Source organism: Macaca nemestrina, chromosome 4, assembly GCF_043159975.1.
Source record: "Macaca nemestrina isolate mMacNem1 chromosome 4, mMacNem.hap1, whole genome shotgun sequence".
In the NCBI taxonomy this organism is placed as follows: domain Eukaryota; kingdom Metazoa; phylum Chordata; class Mammalia; order Primates; family Cercopithecidae; genus Macaca; species Macaca nemestrina.
This window is the reverse complement of record NC_092128.1, coordinates 18163576-18185594: the sequence shown is the minus strand read 5'-3', so window position 1 is coordinate 18185594 and position 22019 is coordinate 18163576. Positions and strand designations below refer to the sequence as shown.

The 22019-nt window shown below is 37.1% G+C and overlaps 1 protein-coding gene across 8 annotated transcripts in view; it reads right to left on the bottom strand.

Moving 5' to 3' along the window:
* The window catches only part of LOC105471274 (B-Raf proto-oncogene, serine/threonine kinase), a 202015-nt gene that overhangs the window by 87185 nt on the left and 92811 nt on the right, over positions 1-22019 (bottom strand). The gene's annotated exons all lie outside the window — the stretch shown is intronic.

The window sequence follows — 22019 nt, the reverse complement described above, 5'->3', positions numbered from 1 at the left end:
GCTTCTCTACATATGCTGATCCTAAGTTGTATATATATTTCATCAACAGGCAAAAATTTGGTTTTCTGCTCTACTACCAAGGCAAGCCATCTATCAGTCCTTTTTAATTTCACTTTTGTGGGCTTAATTTTTACACTATTTGTTCTTTCATGATAGTACCTGTGCAACAGATGAAGACATCAACGGAACAAAACAGAAAGACCAAAATAGACCCTAATACATAAAGGAAGTGTGAATAAGATAAAGGCAACATCTGAAATGGGGTAAAGATGAACTTTTAAATAATTGATGCTGGGACAACTGGAACTAATCTAGAGAAAAAGGTTCATCCATACTTCATATTGTATACCAGAATAAACTACAAATGGATCAAATATTTAAATGCTGGAAGGAGGAAGGGTAGGAGACTGAAACAAACCATAAAAGAACTAGAAGAAAGCATGGCACCTTCAAATCTTCAAATGAAAAAGGCTTTTACAACTCTGATGTAAAATCTACAAGTCATAAAGGAAAAAAATATTAAATTCACCTACATAAAACTAAAAAAAACCTTTTGGATGGCAAAACAAACACATTAAAAGTGAAGTAAAAAGCGTACAAATGGTGAAAAATATATATGCAACTCATTTAGCAGGTATGTTAGCTTCCTGACACACAAAGAGCTCCTGAAAAATTGAGATGAAGACCACCAAGAGAAAAAGGGAAAAAGATATGAGAGACAGGTCACAGAAAGAGAAGTAGAAATGGCCTTCATACATATGAAAATGTATTCACTCTCACTCAGAGGAAAGCAAATCCAAATTTGTGAAGATATTTTTCATTTATCAGATTGGCAAAAATCCAAACATTTGATAACATATTCTACTGGTACGAAGCTATAGGTAAACAGACATCTCATAATTAAGCAAGACCCATGAAGCAAAATTTGTATCTATCAAAGTCACAAATGCAAATTTCTCTTTAACCTAGTCAAGTGTACTTCTGGGAATCTATCTTACAGATATGCCTGCAATATATAAGAATAATGTATTTGCAACATTATTCACTACAGTACTACTTGTACATTAAAAGTCCAGAAAGAACCTGAATGTCCATAAACACATCACTGGTTAAATAAACTATAGTACATCTATACAATGGAACTAGTTACAGATACAAAAAAAAATTACGTATGGAAACAAAATTTCCACAATGGCCTACATAAACATTAAAAACAAAATACAGAATGATATATACAGTATATCTTATGTATGAAGAGTGGGGAAATAAATGTATTTGTATTTATGTCTATATTTTTAAAACCATGAAAATTCATACACGCAGGTATATGTGTGTGTGTGCGCACGCGCGCACACACACACACACACACACACACACACCCCTCCTTAAAAAAGAGTTAGCTAAAAGGTGCAGAGAAAATTGGACATATATTTAGGCTGGGGTGAAAACAAGATTTCTTTACGTAAATACCATATGAAAGTATAACCTGTGTAAAGGGAGGGACGTTGTCTCATATTTTAAGGTGAGGAAAACTAAAAAGAGGTATTTTTGTAATAAACTAGGTTTATGCCTTTCCTCCAAAATCTAAAATTAAGTATCTTTGATTAGCTCGTCAGAGCAATAATTTTTCTCTTAAAAAAATACAAAAGCATCCTACCTTAAAAAGGAGCCAGAGTCAATGGAATCATGTGAATATTTGCCAAGGAAACTTTAGACCAAAACAAAATTCATGAGTCCAAACTTTCACGTCAATTTTTAAAGTGAATTGAAATTATCTTTTTTTTTTTTTTTTTTTGAGATGGAGTCTCGCTCTGTCGCCCAGGCTGGAGTGCAGTGGCCGGATCTCAGCTCACTGCAAGCTCCGCCTTTTGGGTTCACGCCATTCTCCTGCCTCAGCCTCCCGAGTAGCTGGGACTACAGGCGCCTGCCACCTCGCCCGGCTAGTTTTTTGTATTTTTTAGTAGAGACGGGGTTTCACCAGGTTAGACAGGATGGTCTCAATCTCCTGACCTTGTGATCCGCCCATCTCGGCCTCCCAAAGTGCTAGGATTACAGGCTTGAGCCACCGCGCCCGGCCGAAATTATCTTTTGTTACTGAGCTCACGATGATTCACATACTACTCTACTTTTGTGTATGTTTAAACTTTTCCATAGTTGGCCAGACATGGTGGCTCATGCCTGTAATCCCAGCATTTTGGGAGGCCAAGGCAGGCAGATCACCTGAGGTCTGGAGTTCGAGACCAGCCTGGCCAACATGGTGAAACCCCATCTCTATTAATATAAAAATTAGCCAGGCATGGTGGCAGGCTCCTGTCATCCTGGCTACTAGGGAGCCTGAGGCAGGAGAACCACTTGAACCCAGGAGGCAGAGGTTGTAGTGAGCCAAGACTGTGCCACTGCACTCCAGCCTGGGTGACACAGTGACACTCCATATTATATATATATAATTTTCCATAGTTAAAAAGTTTAAAAAAAATAGTTCTAAAATTTAGGTGGTCATCGAAATTGTTATACGTTTAATTCTTTGAGCTAGTACATTAATTTGGTAATTTGTTTTACAGTGCAGACTATTACATGCTTTGAGTAAATTTCATGATACAGTAACATCTTAAATAAACTGGCACAGAATACACATGCCAATATACAGATTCTGAATACAAATTTAAATATATAGCTTTCTGATGTTATGATTTAACTTAACACCAAGTTCTTTTTTGGCACTATTATATCAGTTACATTTTTTTTTTTTTTTTGAGATGGAGTCTCACTCTGTTGCCCAGGCTGGAGCGCAGTGGCGCGATCTCTAGGCTCACTGCAAGCTCCACCTCCCAGGTTCATGCCATTCTCCTGCCTCAGACTCCGGAGTAACTGGGACTATAGGCGTCTGCCACCACGCCCAACTATTTTTTTTTTTTTTTGTATTTTTAGTAGAGACGGGGTTTCACCGTGTTAGCCAGGATGGTCTCGATCTCCTGACCTCATGATCCGCCCGCCTCCGCCTCCCAAAGTGCTGGGATTACAGGCATGAGCCACTGCACTCAGTCTTTTTTTTTGTTTGAGACAGGGTCTCCCTCTATCACACAGGCTGGTGCAATGATGCGACCTAGGATCACTGCAAACTCCGCTTCACAGGTTCAAGTGATTCTCATGCCTCAGCTTCCAGAGTAGCTGGGATTACAGGCATGTGTCAGCACGCCCAGCTAATTTTTTTGTACTGTTAGTAAAGACGGGCTTTTACTATGTTCATCAGGCTGGTCTCAAACTCCTCACCTCAAGTGATCTGTGTGCCTCAGCCTCCCAAAGTGCTGGGATTACAGGCATGAGTCACTGCACCTGGCCTAATTACAATATTGTTTTAAAGAAAAATGATTGCTATGATCTGCTTATAACATGTTTTCATTAAAGTAGAAGAAGAAGGATGTCTATACCACAAAAACTTCAGAAGGTAAAAGCAATTTTAGAATTAAGCACGCCTCCTGGTCAGGCTGAATTTAACTGGCCAAGAACCAGAAACCACAGGATTTATAAAGGTGACATCTTTTACTGCTAAACTGCTGTCCCAATCAAATCAAAATAAAAATGAAAGTTAATCAATTACCTTATTAGTATTCTAAGGGGAAAAAACCTACCAGGCAACAGAGAAGCACTTTCACTGTTGGCAAAGAATATAGTTTATTAGGAGCCAAGAATGTCCTCGATTCCATAGCTGTTTTATTGAAATTTAAACATAGTAATTTAAGTATCAACCTGAGCTAATACTGCTTCCTATGGTATTCATCCTCATCAAGTTGCTATGAAGATGAAATGAGAGTAAGTGAAAGTGTTTTTACAAACTGTACCACACAGAAATCGAATGGATCACCCTCTTTTATCACTTGTAGAACTTAGTTCTGCTTTGCTGTTGCTAAAAATAAAAGGGGAGGGAAGGTCTAGCATTTACTCTAGTGATGTCCCTTTACTTTCGACATATTCCATTGAAACTATTTATTTGTACTGGTGAAAGGTAAAGTTTCTGGTATTAGTTTTATTCCTAAACTGGCTAAAATAAGAACATACATTTTCCATTCCATAAACATTTCCATTCCATAAACATTTCTTGCTTGATTATAGCACAACTAGGGCATGATTTTGAAGCATCAGTCAGTATTGCCCTATTTTTTCCCTTTGCCATTCCTTTACCTTGGATGCCATTAGGATTAATGCCAATCAACAGACATTTGTTTACAAACCCCAGGGTATGGTAAACCCAAAGACTCATTCTTTCAAAAATACTTACAGTACATTTACTCAGTATTAGACACTACTCTACTCACTGAGTAAACCAAAATAGATAAGCTGTTCTCACAGAACTAAAATCATCCCATAGATGTTAAAATTTATTTAGTAGTTTTAGGTACTGTTTCAGACTTTTCATCAGTCAGACAACAGACTCACAGCTAGCATCATAATTAATGAAAAAAACCTGAAAGTCTTTCTTCTAAGACCTGGAACAAGACAAGGATGCCCACTTTCACCACTGTTATTCGACATACTACTGAAAGTCCTAGCTAGAGGAATTGGATAAGAGAAAAAAATAAAGAGCATCCAAATTGGAAAGAATAAGTCAAAATATCCTTGTTTGTGGATAATATGATCCTATATTTGAAAAAGTCTAAAGACTCCACCAAAAAAAAATTATAACTGACAAATTCAGTAAAGTTGCAGGATACAAAATTAATATAAAAAAGTCAGCAGCATTTCTACATGCCAACAGCAAACAATCCAAAACAAAAATCAAGAAAGTAACTCCACTTACAATAGCTACAAATAAAATACCTAGGAATAAACTTAAAAACAAAGAAATGAAAGATTTCTACAATGAAAACTATAAAACACTGATGCAAGAAATTGGAGAGAACACATGGAAAAATGGAAAGACACTGGAAGAATCAATATGCTAAAATGTCCATACTACCCAAAGCAATCTACACATTCAATGCAATCCCTATGAAAATACCAAAGACATTCCTCACAGAAATAGAAAAATAATCCTAAAATTTATATGGAACTACCGAAGGCCCAGAATAGCCAAAGCCATTCTAAGCAAAGTGAACAAAACCGGAAGAATCACATTACCTTACTTCAAATTATACTACAAAGCTATAGTAACCAAAACAGCATGGTACTGGAATAAAAACAGACATACAGACCAATGAAACAGAATAAAGAACAATGAAATAATTCCATACTTCTACAGTTAACTCATTTTTGACAAAGGTGCCAAGAACATACACTGGGGAAAGGACAGTCTCTTCAAATGATACTCCCTGTCCCAGGAATTCCACTTTCAGGTTTGTGACATCTTGTTATATGTGTACAAAGAGACTAACACAAGAATGTTCTTATTACATCATTGTTTGTCATAACAAAAAAATCCAAATATAACCTAAATGCTCATCAATGGAGAAAAAGATAAACTGTGGTATATTAAGAAGCTGGAATACTTGATAATAGCATTGAATGAAATAGATCTGTATGTATCAACATATAAATACATACACCTTGAAATCATAATTTTGAATAAAAAGGACGAGATGCTGACCATTACATACATATAGTATCATATCACCTTACAAATTAAAAAAACAAAAACACTGGCTTATGGAACACATATACATAACAAAATATAAAAATATGATTGAAGGTACCTCACATTTATCATAGTGATTGCCCCTTTGGGGACAAGATGGGATGAGGGGTGTTCAGCAGAGGAATGGGACTGGCAGAGGAACCTAAATTTGTACTTCTATGTATAATATGAAGCAAATATAACAAAAAAATAGTATTTGTTCATTGTAGGTAACTAAACACAGCTGTTTAATATATTGTCCTTTATACTTTTCCATATAAGTATTTTAATTTTTTTTTTTTTTTTTTAGATGAAGTCTTGCTCTGTTGCCCAGCCTGGAGTGCAGTGGCATGATCTCGGCTCACTGCAACCTCTGCCTCCCAGGTTCAAGCAATTCTCTTGCTTCACTCTCCCGAGTAGCGGGATTACAGGTGTGCACCACAATGCCTGGCTAATTTTTATATTTTTAGTAGAAACAGGGTTTCACCATGTTGGCCAGGCTGGTCTCAAACTCCTGACCTCAGGTGATCCGCCCGCCTTGGCCTCCCAAAGTGCTAGGATTATAGGCATGAGCCAACACGTCGGCACCGGCCAAGTATTTTAAATTTTCTAAACAAAAAGTTAAAAAACCTTATGAACAATATTTTCTAAATGTTAAACCAAAGTTACCAATTTCGAAATACCTAAAACAGGCAACTTTCTTTACAACACTATATACAACTTATAAGTATGGTTTTCATTTAGTGATATAAAAGGCCACATCCAGGGACTTGCTACTATCACATTTCTTGATATTACAATCCTTTCATTTAGTCTACCTTATTTTGAAGATAGCTTACCTAGGCTACCTTATACTGAAGACAGCTTACCTATCTTACGTAGTCTATCTTATACTGAAGATAGCTTACCTAGGAATAAAGTTAGAAACAAAGAAGATACTGAAGATAGCTTACCTATCTTCAATATTTCCCTTTTGTGTCCCTAGAGCATTCAGTTTTATTCTTGTTATCTCCACTTCTTTCTCCTGTTGTGTCATAGATCCTTGGAGAACTTGTACATCTTCCCATCTCTAGAGGAAATAATCTTGGCTACTTTCTCTTTTCTGTCCGATTTCTATTATTAGAGCATCGTTCAAAAATCTTTGTAATTTTTCTTGTCTCAGGTCATTGGTATTTAACTATCAATTGTATGTAAAACTATTTATAAAAGCAAACCCTTTCTCCACAAAGATATATAAAAGCCAACAATCACACACAAAGATGCTTCACATTCCTAGGATAGAAGGGAAATGCAAATAAAACCCAAAATGAGACACCATTTCATACCCATTAGGATGGCTATAATAAAAAAGACAAATAATAAACAAGTTTGGCAGCGATGTGAAAAAAACAGGACCCTCATGCTCAAGGGAAAGTACAATGGTGTAGCCATTTTGAAAAACATTCTGCCAGTCTCTTAAAAGGTTACTAGAGGCATAAATGAAATCATATGTCCACACAAAACCTTGAACATGAATGTTCACAGCAGCAATGTTCATAATAGCTAAAAAGTAGAAACAACACAAATGTCCATCAGCTGATAAATGTGTAAACAAAATGTGGTATATACATCCAATGAAATATTATAGAGCCATAAGAAGGCATGAAGGACTGACATAGGGTACAATGTGGATAGAGACTGGAAACATTATGCTAAGGAAAAGAAGTCAGTCACAAACACATATTGTATGATTTCATTTATATGAAATGCCAGAGAATAGGCAAATCTATAGAGACGGAGAGCAAATGGGTGGTTACACAGGGATGAGAGGAATGGGAAGTGACTGCTAACGGGTTTAGTGTTTCTTTTTGGGGTGAAAAAATATTTTTAAATGGATTATCACGGCCGCAGAACTTTGTGAATATACAAAAATCATTTTATACTTTAAATGGGTAAATGGTATGGCTTTTGAATTATATCTCAATAAACCATCAAGCAAAATTTTTTAAAAGAAATTTTATTTTGACTTATAAACCTAAACAGGCTTAGAACACAAGCCATCTTTGGGGGTAATCAGGTGAGTCTAATATTTCTTGGTTAATTTTTTGTCATATAACACAAACAACTGTCATACAGACAAACAATATACACAGGACTCAAGTCAAATATACTTTAAGTGTTATTAGATTGGTAACACTTTAAAAATTCTGTTAACATTCTATGTTGGCCAGGATCTTGTGGGAAAAGGAAGTCTCATACACTTGTTGAGAATCAAAATCTTTTCTTATATTAAGTTATCGCAAAGTTTTCAGTGTTTATATTCTATGACCCAATAATTATTTCAAGGTATTTATCTTTCCCAGTAAAAATATTCCCATGGTGTTTCAGGATATATGTATTTAAATATATACTGCAACATTACCTAATTATCTATCAAGAAAGAAACAGCTAAATGAGATATAACCACCCTAAACAATAATACATGAATAAATATATAATTATCCTGAATAATCATAAAAAACAGACATCCTGGCATTATGCGAAATAAGGGTATCAAGTATAAAGCAAAAGGTCAGTCCCTTTTTCTCGTCCCAGGGAATATCCCCATCCCTCCGATAACCACAATTAACAGACTTTTACAATTTATTCAAATATATCTCAGGGCCAGGTGCAGTGGTTCATGCCTATAATCCCAGCACTTTGGGAGGCCACAGAGGGAGGATTGCTTGAGCCCAAGAGTTTGAGATCAGCCTGGGCAACATAGCAAGGCCCTATCTCTACAAAAAAATTTAAAAATTAGGCACGGCACATGCCTGTGGTCTCAGCTACTTGAGGGCTGAGATGGGAGGATCACCTGAGCGTGGGAAGTCAAGACTGCAGTTAGCTGTGATTACACCACTGCACTCCATTGTGGGCAACAGGGCAAGACTCATTCTCAAAAAATAAAATTAAAAATAAAAATCTCAAAGGACATATATGTTTATTATTTTTAGTTATTGCATATATTCCAGGATCTAGAAAATCTTTTTTCCTTTTAAGACAGGGACTCACTCAGTTGCTCAGGCTGGAGTGCAGCAGCACAATCATACCTTACTGAAGCCTCAAGATCCTGGATTCTCCCGCCTCAGCCTCCCAAGTACCTGGGACTACAAACTCATGCTAGCACACCTGGCTAATTTTCTGTAGAGAAAGGGTCTGGTTACATTGCCCAGGCTGGTCTTGAACTCCTGGGCTCAAGCAATCCTTCTGCCTGGGCCACCCAAAGTGTTGGGATTACAGGCGCAAGCCACTACACCCAGCCTCTGAATTTTTTTTTTTTTTTTTTTTTTTTTTTTAGACAGAGTCTTGCTCTGTCACCCAGGCTGGAGTACAGTGGCGGGATCTCAGCTCATTGCAACCTCTGTCTCCCAGGTTCAAGTAATTCTCCTGCCTCAGCCTCCCGAGTAACTGGGATTACAGGTGCACGCCACCATGCCTGGCTAATTTCTCTTTTTGTATTTTTAGTAGAGATGAGGTTTCACCATGTTGGTCAGGCTGGTCTCAAACTCCTGACCTCAAGTGATCCTCCCGCCTCAACCTCCCAAAGTGCTCGCAGAAAACAACAGATGCTGGCAAAGCTGCAGAGAAAAGGGAAAGTTTACACACTGTTGGTGGGAATGCAAATTAGGCACTATGGAAAGCAGTTTGGAAATTTCTCAAAGAACTTAAAATAGAACTACCATTCGATCTAGCAATCTCATTGCTGGGTATACATCCAAAACAAAGTGAATCATTCTACAAAAAAATCACATATTTAACATAGCACTATTCACAATACCAAAGGTATGGAATCAATCTGGCTGCCCATCAATGGCGGTTTGCATAAAGAAAATGTATATATACACCACGAAATACTATGCAGCCATAAAAATGAATGAAATCATGTCCTTTGCAGCAACCTGGATGCAGCTGGAAGCCATTATCCTAAGCAAATTAACACAGGAAGAGAAAACCAAATACCAAATGTTCTCATTTCTAAGTAGGAGCTAAAGTTTGGGTACTCATGGACATAAAGACGGCAATAACAAAAACTGGAGGCTACTAGAGGGGGGAGGGTAAAGGTTGAAAAACTACTGGGTACTATGCTCAGTACTTGGATGATGGGATCAAACCTCAGCATCTTGCAATATACCCAGATAACAAAGCTGCGCATGTACCTCCTGAATCTAAAATAAAAGTTGAAAAAAAAATTTAATAATTATTTCTCCCAACGTCTATTTCATATATTTCCACAGTACTATCAGCTTTCTTAAAGGCTATTAAAAAAAAAAACCAACAGATTTATCGAGGTACAACCGACATATAATAAACTGCAATGATTTAGAGTACACAATTTGATATATTTTGAGATTATATATATGCCCAGGCAACCATCATCACATTCAAGATAATGAACATACCCATCACTTTCTGAAAGGTTTCTTGTGCTCCTATGTAAACCTTCCATCCTGCCGTAACACTGTGCCCAGGCAAATAAGAATCTGTTGTCACTATAGAAGAGTTTGCATTTTCTAGAATTTTATGTAAATTGAATTTTTAAACATGTAATCAATTTTTGTCTGACTTCTTTCACTCAGCATAATTATTTTGAGATTCATCTATGTTGTGTGCATTAGCAGTTCATTCCTTTCTACTGAGTAGTATTCCCTTTTATAGACATACCACAATTTAACCATTCACCTGTTTATGGACATTTGGGTTATTTCCAGTTTGGGGCTATGACAAAGCAACTAAGAACATTTGTATGCAAATCTTTGAATGAACATATGCTCACTTTTCTCTTGGGTAAATACGGAGGAGTAGAAGGGCTGGGTGATATACTAAGTGTACGTTTGACTTTTTGTGGGGGTGGACAGGGTCTTGCTCTTTCACCCAGGCTGAGTGCAATGGTGCACATAGCACAATGTAGCTTTTAACTCCTGGGCACAAGTGATCCTCCTGTCTCAGCCTCCCAGGTAGCTAGGACTACAGATGTACACCACCACACCTGGCTAATTTTTGTAGACATGGGGTCTCACTATGTTGTCCTGGCTGGTATGGAACTCCTGGTCTCACGTGCTTCTCTCGCCTTGACCTCCCAAAGCACTGGGATTACAGGTGTCAGCCACCATGTCCAGCCTAATGTTTTATATAACTACCATATTATTATTTCACAAAACTATGGTAAAATATACCTAACATAAAGTTTAACATTTCAACCACTTTTTAAGTGTACAATTTAGTAGTGTTAAGCACATTCACAATGTTGTGCAACCAATCTCCAGAACTCTTTTCATCCTGCAAAACTAAAACTCTATAACCATTAAACAACTCTCCAGCACCCCTTTCCCCAGCTCCTGGCAAGCACCACTCTACTCTGTGTCTCTATGAGTCTGAACACTCTAGGTACTTCAGTAAGTGGAATCATACAGTATTTGTCATTTTATGACTGGCTCATTTCACTTAACATAATGTCCTTGAGATTTACTCATGTTGCAGTATGTGTTAGAATGTCCTGTTTTAAGGCTGAATATTCCAATGTATATACATACCATATTTTGTTCATCCATTCCTCCATCAACAGAAATCTGGGTTGCTTCTGCCTTTGGCTACTATAGTGAATAATGCTGCTATGAACATGAGTGTACGAATATCTCTTTGAGATCCTGCTTTCAATTATTTTGGGTATATACACAGAAGAATTGCTGGATTATATGGTAATTCTATTTTCAGTTTTTTGAGGAACCTCTGTATGTTTTCCATAGCAGTTCCTCCATTTTACATTTCCACCAACAGTGCATCAGGGGTCCAATTTCTCCCCACCCTTGCCAACTCTTGCTATCTTCTCTTTTATCTGATAGCCGACATCCTAATGGGTGTCAGGTGGTATCTCATTGTGGTTTTGATTTGCGTGTTCCTAATAATTAGCAATGTTGGGCATCTTTTCATATGCTGGTGGCCATCCAGATATCTTCATTAAAGAAATGTCTGTTCAAGTCTTCTGCCCATTTTTAAACAGGGTTGTATGCTACTATAGGAGTTCTTTATATTTTGGATATTAACTCCTTATCAGATATACGATTTGCAAATATTTCTCCCATTCCAGGTTGGCTTTTCACTCTGTTGATTATATCATTTGATGATCATAAGTTTTAAATTCTGCTAATAGTACAATTTTTCCATTTTTTCTTATGTTCCATGGGCTTTTGGCATTGCAGCCAATAATCATGGACAAATCCAAAGCTATGATGCTTTTCTCCTATGTTTTCTTGTAAAAGTTTTATGACTTTAACTGTTATGTTCAAGTCTTTGATTCATTTTGGGTTATTCTTTTTGTACATGGTATAAGGGAAGGGTCCCACTTCCTTCTTTTGCATGTGGATATTCAGTTTCCAACACCATTTGCTGAAGAGATTCTCCTTACTTCATGAAGTGGTCTTGGGAACCTTGTCAAAGATCATTTGACCATAAATGTGAAGATTTAGCTCAGGACTCTCATCTGTCTGTATGCCAGTACCACTTAGTTTTGATTACTGTAACTTTGTAGTAAGTTTTGAGATCAGGAAGCATGATGCCCCCAACTTTGTACTTTCATTTGGAGACTGTTTTGGCTACATGGGATTCCTTGAGATACTGTATGAATTTTAGGAAGGATTTTCTATTTCTGGAAAACAAACAAACAAACAAACAAAAAACACTGTTCGGATTTTGAAAAAGTTTCATTAAATAAAACTGCCAAATTTTATTCCAAAGTGGTTGTACCAATTAAACATTCCTATCAGCAGTGTGTGGAAATTCTAGTTCTTTAACATCCCCACTAACACTTGGTGTGGCCACTCTAATTTCAGCCACTCTAGGAGGCATGTAAGGGTATTATGTGCCTATTTAATTTGCATTTTCCCAATGACTAATGTTGATCATCTTCTCATGTGTTTATTACCATCCATATATCTCTTTGATGAAATTGTTCAAATCCTTTGTCCAGTTTTAATTGGGTTGTTTTTTCTTTTCTTTTCTTTTCTTTTTTGAGACGGAGTCTCGCTCTGTTGCCCAGGCGGGAGTGCAGTGGCACAATCTCGGCTCACTGCAACCTCTGCCTCCCGAGTTCAAGCAATTTTCTGCCTCAGCCTCCCGAGCAGCTGGGGTTACAGGCACCTGCCACCATGTCCAGCTAATTTTTGTATTTTTAGTAGAGACGGGGATTCACCACCTTGGCCAGGCTGGTCTTGAACTCCTGACCTCGTGATCCACCTGCCTCAGCCTCCCAAAGTGCTGGTATTACAGAAGTGAGTCTCCACACCTGGCCATTTGTTTTCTTGTTATTGAGTTTTCAGAGTTCTTTATATATTTTACATGTCCTTGATCAGATATATGGCTTGCAAAGATAATCTATGGTTTTTCTTTTTATTCTCTTAACACTGTCTTTTGAAGAGCAGAAGTTTTACATTTTGATTAATCCAATAAATATGTTCATTATAGATTGTGCTTCTGGTGTCATATTTAAGAAATCTTTGCCAAACCCCAGGTCACAAAAGTTTTCTGTCGTGTTTTCTTCTGCAAATTTTAGGTTTAATTTTTACTTTTCATTCCTTCTGAGTTCAATTTCCTTTATACAGTAAACCTTCTTGGACAATTCCTTCAAGCAGAGCCTATGAAAGTAAACTCTTTCTCTGGAAAGGACTTTATGATTTATAGCTTAGCTTAGCTGAGAGATTTACAGGTACCTCTCAGTACTTTGAGTATATTATTCTAGTGTCTTCTAATTTCTACAGCTGCCATAAAAAAAAATTTCCCAGACTAATTATAATTATTTTCCACATAATTTTTTCCCTGAGTGCTTTTAAAAAAATATTCTTTGGATTTATTATGGCTACATCAGATTCAAATTGTTTGTCCAACTCAGAGAGTGTGCTTCCTAAATCATTAGATTTATGTCACTTGTAAATGTTAGCCCTAATTTATTTGAATTTTTCTCTACTCATTTATTTCTATTCTTACCTTTTGGAACTCCTTTGAGACATATAATGCTCATTCCATTTTTCATATCGCTTAACCTCTCTTTTATATTTTCTATAGTTCTCTTTGCTTTCCAGAGTTCATTAACTCATTCTTTGGTTGGGTTTAATCTAGCTTTACCTTGTTCACTGAGTTTTTTAAATAAATATTTGAATTTCTATATAACATTTAAACATTTCCTCTGTAATTTGCTGTAATGAACTTGATACACTGAAATTTAACTTAAAGTGTTATCTTGCTACATCCTCAAATGAATATCAGTATGTTCACTCTTTTTTCCTAGAGACAACTGTTTCTTTTGAACTTTCTACATTTCTTTTTTTCTATGTCATTTCAAGTTTTCCAACTCTTATTATAAAAAAATTTCAGACGGAAAATCTGAACAAATGGTACAATTAACATCCAAATTCTTTCTTAGATTCTAAGATTATCTTTTCATATTTGCTTTTTCTCTTTCTCTGCATGTTGATTTCCATCACACAATTTGAAGTTTCAAAGTAACTGACAAAGATAGAAATGAAATAGTGGTTACTTTTAGTGAATTGGAAGGGGCACAGGAGAAAGTCCTAATCCAAGCAAGAATACTTCATAGATGATGAGGTTTAAATCAAGACTACCTAAAAGCTCTACTTGGTTCTTTCTTAGGAGTCTAACCCTGCTGTTTTTAAGTCTGCTAACTCACTGATGGTAGACTGTTTCCTTGCATGTCTTATAACTTGAGATCTTGAGATTGTCAGTAAAGCATTATCTCTGTGAATTCTACGAGACCTAGATGGGCCAAGGGAGGGTTTGCATTGCTTCTGTGCAGTGCCTGAGTGCTATTACCACTCAAGACCAGTTGTTATGCCCACTTCATGGCTTGAGGGTTCCTAGACAATGTAGGTAGTATAAATTTGAATCCCACACAATGATTAGAATAGGTCCATAGTTAAGAAGTCACAGGAGAAACTTTAGAGTACTGTCAAAGACAGTCAAGTTTATTGTTACCTTTATGTATTCTGGTGAATAGATTTCATCCTTTCACTGAAGGTGATGTCCTTCAAAGGGTCAGTTTTATGTGAGAATCTGGGTTCCAATTACCTTTGTGACACAGGCTGAAGGCCCAGTGTTGTATCCCCACACACTGATATTCACGTCCTTTATTACAGAGTGACAAATTGGCCTTGAGGTCACTATAGCAGAGGTCAACAAACTTCTTCCATAAAGAACCAGAGGTTTTGTAGATTACAGCGTGATATACAACTGCTCAACACCGCTGCTAAAGCATGAAACCAGCCACAGACAACATGTAAACAGATTAGCATTGTTGTGTTCCAATAACATTTTACCTATGGACACTGAAATTTTAATTTTAATTTTTTTTTTTTTTGAGACGGAGTTTCGCTTTTGTTGCCCAGGCTGGAGTGCAATGGCGCAATCTCGGCCCACTGCAACCTCCACCTCCCAGGTTCAAGCGATTCACCTGCCTCAGCCACCCAAGTAGCTGGGTTACAGGCATGAGGTACCATACCCGGCTAATTCTGTATTTTTAGTAGAGACGGGGGTTTCGCCATATTGGCTAGGCTGATCTAGAACTCCTGAGCTCAGGTGATTCACTCCCCTCAGCCTCCCGTGCTGGGATTACAGGCATGAGCCACTGTACCTGGCCAAAATTTGAATTTCATGTAATTTTCATAGATTATGAAATACTATTATACCTTTAATTTTTTTCAAGCATTTAAAACTGTAAAATCCATTCTTAGTTTGCAGGCTATATAAAAATAGACTGTGGGTTACATTTGTTGAAGGCTACAGTTCAGCAATACCTTAACAGATCAGCCCCCATGCTTCTTTGGTTTTTTCAACTCCCTTTTGTTTTCACCCTCTAAAGGTTTTTCTTTCTATTAAGCTCAGCTATACACTTAAATAAACATATTTTATTCAGCATTTCTAGTTGAGAGAGATATTTCTAGACCTACTAGAATACTGCAATGTGGTACACATAAAGAATAAGTAAGTTTCCTACATCTTTCCTTTTCTCAATTATAATACCTCTCAGAAAAACCTTCAAGTACAAGTCTTTACAGGCTGCTTTGTACTACATGGTGTGTCTGTACCATGATTTATACAATCATTTCTCTACTGATGACATTCTATATTTTTTTCTCATTACAATGATTTAACAAATATCCTTGTATAAATGTCCCTATATATTGGTGCTTTTATGTGCTAAATTCCCAATAGTTGGAGTACTGGCTTGGAAGATACAGCTCTTGTAAATTTTGACAGATACTATCAAAGTGCCTTCCAATAAACTGTGATACTTCACATTTCTATCCTTAACTAAGGGAGTTTTCTCACTAAATCCCTGCCAATAATAATTTCTATTTTGCCAGACAGATTAAATGATCTCATAGTTTTAATTTGCACACTCACAACTGACTGCATCTGAACAGTGCTCATGTGCTTTACTGTTCATTTGGATTTAATCTTATATGAACTGCCTATTTATATCTTTTCCCTATTTTTCTACCGGGTTTTGTCTTTTTCTTGTCAATTTTGAAGTGTTCTTTGAATATATAAAAGACTATTTACTTGCTGTTATCTGGGCACCAATGCTGTTTCCAAATTTATACAGACTATTGACTTTGTCAAGGATTTTTTTTTTTTTTTTTTTTGTGGGGGAGCATACATAATTTCGAAATTGTATTTAATCAATCTGTCTCTTACAGCTTTTGAGCTAATTAAGTTTGATTAAGATAGTGATCTCAACTCCTAGATTTTACATGCAGCCTACTCAGCCTACTAGATTTTTCTTGAAAGATTTACATTTTTTTTTTTTTTTTTTGGTATTTAATCTCTTGATTCTGACAGAATTTACTTTTGTAAGCAGTCTAAGATGTGGGCCCAATTTTGTTTTCTTCTAGATATGCCAGCACCAAAAATTAAATAATGTACCGTCTTCTTACTGATTGAACCATCTTTTCATATAACATTTTCTGAAAATCTGGGATCTATTTCTAGATACCTATTATATTCTACTGAAATAATTTTCAGTCCCCAGATACCCAAAGTGTCTTACTTTTAATATTAGCTTGGCTATCAACTTTCATTAGATCTTTAATGGCCCTGATCCACTGCCTTCTAGCCCTCAGTTTGCCAATGAGAAAACTATCCAATTTTCATTCTCCTGTAGATTGCCAGTTTATCTTTCTGAAAGGGCTTAAGATGTTCTCTTTCAACTTTCGAATTATACAGCAAGCATCCAGGTCAATTTCCGTTTTTGTTTTCCTGTTGACAGTCAGTTGCCCCTATCTATCTGAAGGCTGGTTTTTGTTCAACACAGGAAAATTGTCTTGTATTATATCTGTGAATACATCTTCCCTCTATTTTTGTTTGCTTCTTCGTTTATTAAACAGAAGTTGGAACGTTTGCTCTCTTCATGTCTCTTATCTTTTCTTTCATATTTGCCCCCTTATTGCGTATCTTAAAAGGTATGTCTTTAGCTTTACTTTCCAAAATACTTATTAACTCTAGCTGTCCTAATATTTGGCCTTTCTGTTTAACAAAAGTCAACAATCATACTTTCAATTTTCAAACTCTGTGGTCCTCTGACTCAATTTCTATATCAAATTGATTTGGCTTCAAGAATGAAGTACATCCTGAGCTATAATATTTTTACATCTTCTAGTTGCTTTATTTCTTGAGTTTTCTCTGTTGCTGTTGGTGTTCTAGTCATATTCATAAAATAAAAAGTAGATTGATTTGGTGGGGACTTTCTCCTGCACAGTTGTAGAGGTCCAACAAATGGCAAGTGGTTTGTTACATTGACAAACTCTGATATTGTGGTTTATAATAATATATATTTTGGTCTTCAACCCTTTGGCCTTCAACCCAACTTCCAGGCACAGAGCTCCTAAAACTTGTAATTTCCTGAGTGATCAGGGTGCCAGGTGCATCTTTTGTTCTCATATTTGGTCTTTGACCTTGGCTCCTGACACAGAGCTCTGAATCCCTTGGAATTTCCTAAGTGATAGGAGTACCTTTTGTTCTAATGAGGTAACTTTTGGTGGGTTCCTGAATGGAAGGTGGTCAAAAGAAAGGCCAAGCCATGATGTGAAGTCTGGAACTTTCAGCCCCATCCACCAACCTCTGAGAAGGTGGGAGGTCCTAGAGATTGGCCTAGTAAATATCACACCTATATGATGAAGCTTTCATAAAAATCACTGAAATGCAAGGTTCCTAGAGCTTCCAGGGTGCTGAACATTTGGAGGTAGTGGAAGGTGATGCTGCTAAAGAGAGCACAGAAGCTCTGCATCCCTTCCCACATACCTTTCCCTATGCATTTCTTCCATCTGGCTGTTTGTTTTTTACCTCTTGTAACATCCTTTATAGCAAACCAGTAAACGTAAGTGTTTCTCGAAGTTTTTTGAGCTATTCTAGCAAATGATAAAAGATTAGAAGATGTGGGAATCCTTGATTTATAGCCAGCTGGTGAGAAGTGTAAGTCACAACCTGGAACTTGTGACTAGCATCTCAAGAGGGCACAGTCTTGTGGGACTGAGCTCTTAACCTGTGGGGTCTACGCTATCCCTGGGTAGATAGTGTCAGAACTGAGTTAAATTGAAGGTGACTTAACAACAATTGTAGACAACTGGGTAGAGACACCCAGCTGATTACCTACAGAGAACTGGAGATTGCTTGGTGGGGAAAAACACCCCCACATATCTAGTCACAAAAATGTGTTGTGTAGTAGGAGAAAGCAGTTTGTTTTCCAAACAGATTACTAATGGGTACAGAGGTGAGAAGTCTGGTATATTCCAGACGGAAGCAGAGTATTATTTTACTCCTGGGTAGATTAACCTTTACTTTTTACCCCACTGGATTTCTTTTTTTTTTTTTTTTTTTTTTGAGACGGAGTCTTGCTCTGTCACCCAGGCTGGAGTGCAGTGGCCGGATCTCAGCTCACTGCAAGCTCCGCCTCCCGGGTTCACGCCATTCTCCAGCCTCAGCCTCCCGAGTAGCTGGGACTACAGGCGCCCGCCGCCTCGCCCGGCTAGTTTTTTGTATTTTTTAGTAGAGACGGGGTTTCACCGTGTTAGCCAGGATGGTCTCGATCTCCTGACCTCATGATCCGCCCGTCTCGGCCTCCCAAAGTGCTGGGATTACAGGCTTGAGCCACCGCGCCCGGCCCTACCCCACTGGATTTCTCTGAGGTTCAGAGACATCTGATGTTCAGTTCCACCATTTAAACACACACAGCAGTCACACAGAACTCTCCAGGCAGAAATTTTGTTTAGAAAATGACTTTTAGAGCTTTTTTCATGGAATAAATGCTATAAATTATTTGTTCCATATATACAGAAGAGGAACTAACAGGATCCCCTTGTTGAACAATTCCAGGAGGCAACATTCACATCTCTATGGACATGTGCAATGTAAGGCTATACCGGGGACTCAGGACTCAGCAACCCATTATCAGATGTCTCAAAATATCAGGCCAGGACCTTTAAAAATTTTTTTTAATTCAGAATTTCAGTGTTTTTTTTGTTTTTTTTGTTTTTTTTTTTTTTTGAGACGGAGTCTCGCTCTGTCGCCCAGGCTGGAGTGCAGTGGCCGGATCTCAGCTCACTGCAAGCTCCACCTCCCGGGTTCACGCCATTCTCCTGCCTCAGCCTATTTCAGTGTTTTTAGTTGAATCTGGTTTGTTTTGGTTCTCCACAGGACTCACAACTAATACATACCTTCAAAATATTCATATTTACATCACCTGCTCGATTTATGAAGACACATGACTTTGTCTTTCTGCCAGAGCAAGACCTTCGACTAATTAGTCTGATGACTACCCAACAGGCAAATCCACTTCTTTGTAATCTGCTGACTATGCTATCTGCGTCATCAGGATTTTGCTAAGAATGGCTCCCTTCATGTAAGACTCTAGCTCCTAGTATTTTGTTTGGTTTTCTATTTTGGCTTATTTATGTAACCACTCATATAGTTTCCATCGTCCAGGAATTCTTAAACATTTCTAGTTCTCTGACAAAATCCTATCCTGTTTTATTATTCTTTTTACATATCTTTACTATCATTTCAATGAAATTTCTGGAGAGGAATAAAGATATAAAGGCAAGTGTTTAGTGTGCTATCTTGGTCTACAAATCTAAGTCCACTTTAAAAAATATAATCTCATTCTTCGTACTTGATTTCATTTGCTGCTAGTAGGTTCTACTAACCTTTGTTCCTGAGTGCTCAGGACAAACAGAAGCGTATGTATTTTGATGGAGGAGTGGTCATTCACTACCACAAACAATTTTACTTAGAATGTGAATTATCCTGGCTGAGAATATATATGTAAAGTCCTTAGCACAGAACTTGGAACACAGCATGGCAAATGCTCAAACAGTAACTGTTAATCTTAATAAAAATTGAGGGGAGAAAAGGAGAGGAAAAGAGGTAGTTAAGTAAAGGGTTAACAGATTCAGATAAAAGAGAGAATGGCAAAATAATGTTCTTGAAAGAGTTTACTACCACAAACCCATTTATTGACGATTCATAAGACCTTTTAAGTTCACGATATACAGTTTTTCTGAGTATTGAATATGAATTGTTAAACTGGGAGTATGACGGACAGGAACAAGTTACTTATTTAATCTAAGCCTAGCCAGAATAATGAAGGTAAGCCTAGCCAGAATAATGAAGGTAAGCCTAGTCAATTGCCCAATAGTTATTCATTTATGATCATTTTACATCTTTGAAGAGTCTCAGTTGTTTTCATTTCGTTTTAAAAGGGAAATTATAAGCTTTAGGGATACTTGTAAATTTCTCTTGTCCTCTCTCATAAATACGAGGAGGCTAGTTAAACTTTTTTTTTTTTTTTGAGACAGAGTCTCACTCTGTCACCCAGGACGGAGTGCAGTGGTGCAATCTCGGCTCACTGCAAGCTCCGCCTCCCAGGTTCACGGCATTATCCTGCCTCAGCCTCCCAAATAGCTGGGACCACAGGAGCCCGCCACTATGTCTGGCTAATTTTTTTGTATTTTTAGTGGAGACGGGGTTTCACCATGTGTTAACCAGGATGGTCTCATCTCCTGACCTCGTGATCCGCCTGCCTCGGCCTCCCAAAATGCTGGGATTACAGGCATGAGCTACGGCGCCCGGCCGGAGGCTAGTTAAACTTAATCATTAGGCTGAGAAATTTGAAAGGGCTCCAACAACCCCAATTTTACATCTGTATATAGAAACTCACACAATTACTAAGTTTAGTGGAACCTGGAAGGAACAAGAATACCATGATGAAGAGAAGGGAAACGCCTAGGACTGAAGAACACATTTCCTACTTTCCACTCATGAATACAGACAATAAAGAATTAATTTAAGATCTACTGGGGATGGGATATTTGCCACAGTTTTGTTAGGCTACTTCAAAGATAGACTATCTAGTCACAGATAATTCATATGTTGACATTCCCCTTTAAATGGGGCATCCCTGGAAAGATATGCTTAGTAATTCCCCATCTTAATGTGGGAAAAATAATTTTAATTTCATTCTACCCAACAGAAGAGAAAGGGTAGGAGAACTGGATTTGTTTTATAAATTGATTTGTAATTCTGTACAATAAAAACTAGAGTCCATTTTTTACCACAAAGTTTTGTCTGTACCTGGAAAAAAGGCATGTTATTCCCTGACAATAAACGATGCCTTTAGAAAGCCATATTTCCTAAGATAAAAATTTACAGGCTGATAACTTATAACTCTATTAGTTTTCTAAACTCATATGCAGGAATTCTTAACTTCTGAGAGTAAAATGCCTTTATAATAACATTTTTTTCTTAAGTCAGAAAGGAATTTTTGGAACATTAAACAATGACCAATTGCACTTTTAATTTCTGATGTCAGAGAAAAAAATGAAAAATTTTGACTTCAGTTGTATTTGGAAATGAAATTTTTTTTATTGTCAAAAGTAACCATAGACATTTAAAAAGTAGTGATGTATACAGATGGGTTACTTATTAAGTCTACTGACAATATTTGTTGCACTTAAGGATTATAGACCATCCACAATAATTCCACAGATTCTCTTTAAATGCTTTAAATGTTACTTCCAGGGTACACTGTTCCAATGGTAATACTAATTTTCAACAACCAAAAGTCAAGTAGATGAGAGGAAACATATCAATCACACTGAGAGTTCAACATCCGATAATATAACTCAGAAAGGAGATTTCTCAAGGGTGAAGAATGAATCTTACCTGACACAAATTAGATAACGAACAAGCTCAAGTCTTAAAATTCTGATTTATTTTAAACTAGTGCTTAGACATGACTGTGGTTCAAGTTTGGCAGACGGGTTTAAATGTCAAATCCAACACCAGAGACAATACAATTTATTTCAGAGAAGGAATATAGACTTTGCCACCA